We start from the raw sequence: 2831 nt of genomic DNA on the forward strand, positions 1-2831 counted from the left end.
ACACACACACACACACACACACACACACACACACACACACACACACAGTTTCTAAGGCCTTAACGGACTAACTGTTGGGCATACAGAAACTTGCCAATCATGTTGTGAACATAAAGTGAAAGATCATCATACCAGCAGAAATAGCAAGTGTTCCTAGCCCCTAATAAAAGGGTTATTAACAATCACCTAATAATCCCCTATTTGATAGTCTGATGACTTGTTTGTGCTTTAATCCATCTATTTACAGAGCTCTGATTTTCCCATGTCCTTCTTGGGTAAGGAGTAGGACTTCACTGCCCTATGACTGGTACAAGCACACACTGACATCGACTCCAACAGATAAGTGCTAACACTTACTGTGCCTTAATCACCATCCATAAATTAGAGGGTTAAATCTCTCCCACTGTACTAGCATTCAAAATTTCGAGTAAGAATGGGAGGCCTGGTTGGGCAAAAAGTTCTTTTCTGACACAAAGGCAGGACAGACTCACCACAAGTCCTGGCCTCTTACCTGCCAAGTAATTCCCAGTTACTCCTCCTTTATTCTGTGATGGTTCCCTCAAAAAACTCCTCTGTAGCCTGTGATGGTATCTCCCAATATCTCTTTTCCTATATCCACCCCTGAATCTATAATAGTTTCCTTTGTTCTTCCTCCTTTTGTTTTGAATGATACCTCCTGTAAGTTCCTTCTAGATGCATCCTTTCTCTTTCCTTGAGGCTATGTAGAGAGTTCAAAATGAAAAGAACCAAATAGGACTCTAGTTCTGTTTCTTTCTTTTGTTCTAATTGAGTAATTGGGTCGTGTGTGTGTGTGTGTGTGTGTGTGTGTGTGTGTGTATGTGTGTCTGTCTGTCTGAGAGAGAGAGATTATTTCTGGCAATGCAGGTGTTTGGAAAGTAATCAAATTGTTAAACCAACACCAGTCTACTCAGATCGATGATCACAGAATATTTTTTAAAACAGTTTTATTGAGGTGTATTTTACATATGATAAATTCATCCATTTCAAGTGTGCATTTCAACAATTTTTATGTACTGAGTGATGCAGCAATCATCATAGCTCAATTTTAGAACATTTTCATCCCCAAATAAGATCCCTCATGCCTATTTACATTTACAGATTTTCCTTGACTTACAACCGGGTTACATCCTGATAAATTCATCATATTTGAAAATATCCTAAGTGTAAAATGCATTTAATACTCTTAACCTACCAAACACTACAGCTTAGCACAGCCTGCCTTAAATGTGCTCAGAACACTTACATTAACCTACAGTTGGGAAAAATCATCAAACACAAAGCTTATTTTATAATAAAGTATTGAATATCTCATGTAATTTACTGAATACTGCACTGAAAGTGAACAACAGAATGGTTGTATGGGTAGAGAATGGTTATAAGTGTATCAGTTGGTTACCTTTGTGATTGCATGGCTGACTGGGAGCTGTGGCTCCCAGCATTACAAGAGAGTATTAGAGCACATATTGCTAGCCCAGGAAAAGATCAAAATTCAAAATTTGAAGTATGTTTCCTACTGAATGCTTATCACTTTCACACCACCATAAAGTCAAAAAGTTGTAAATTAAATCATCATAAATTGGGGACCATTTTTAATCCCTTTTCTCACCCCCCAGCCTGAGGCAACCATTAATCCACCTTCTGTCTCTATTAGCTTTCTTATATGGAAATTTTATATAAATGGAATCATACAATAAGTGGTCTCCTGTGTCTGGCTTTTTCACTTAGCTTGCTTTGAGGTTAATTTATGACATATTGTGCATCGGTTCAATCTTTTTAATTACTGAATATTCTATTATATGTATACTTGAAAATTTGTTTAGGCATTCATCAGTTGATAGACATTTAGGTTTTTTCTACTTTTTGGATAATATAAATGTTTCTATGAATATTTGTGTAAAAGTTTTGTGTGTACATATATTTTTAATTATCTTGGGGTACATACATAGTGGAGTTATTGGATTATATAGTAATTCTAACTTTAACTTTTAGAGGAATTACCAGGCTGTTTTCAAAAGTGGGTGTACCATTTTACAATCCCACCAGCAAGGTATGAGAGGTCCCATTCTCCACATCCTTGCCAATATGTTTTGTTGTCAGGATCATAGCATATTAAAGATGGGAGGAACTTGATTTCTCTAGCTCTTAAATAAGATTATAGTAAAGCACAGCATTCAAAGTTAAATATTATCTACTTAGGTGCTTCATTAAATCGAATGAGATTGTAAACACAGACTCTGAAATGGCCAGGTAGTACTTTTAAGAGATAATAATCCAGATGGTCTAAAGAGAATATGCTTGTATTTTTTTAAAAGAATATTATAATCAAAATGAAAATACACACAATCTCTGAGAGATTTTGCAGACCTCACAAGACATGTGCACAGTCCTCTTAGGGCATGGAACCTGTTTTAAGAAGTATTAGTTTAGAACACAAGAAGTTCTAGTAGATCTGTAGCCCAGAATAAAAGATAAATGTCATAAGCAATTCAAAAATATAGAAGGAGAGCTTGGACTATAACCCAGACCTCTTGGGTGGCAAGTCAGTGGATCCTACTATCCCTGGTGATGGATCCATTGAGAAGAAACACACTTCCTTGCTGTACTCACTGAGCAAAGACACACCAGCCAAATGAGGCACCTTGCTATTTGAAAGTAGAGGAATAAACAAGGTGTTTGGATGTATTTTTCTTTATTGGCTAATATGAAATATTTCCAGACCATCAGAAATAAAACATAACTCTGCCAGTAGCCACATATGCATATGGCTCAAGATTGAACAAAATCTCTATAAATAACCAATTTAGGAGGGA

This window comes from Monodon monoceros, unplaced genomic scaffold (assembly GCF_005190385.1).
Source record: "Monodon monoceros isolate NGI ecotype Baffin Bay Population unplaced genomic scaffold, NGI_Narwhal_1 Super_Scaffold_22, whole genome shotgun sequence".
In the NCBI taxonomy this organism is placed as follows: Eukaryota; Metazoa; Chordata; class Mammalia; order Artiodactyla; family Monodontidae; genus Monodon; species Monodon monoceros.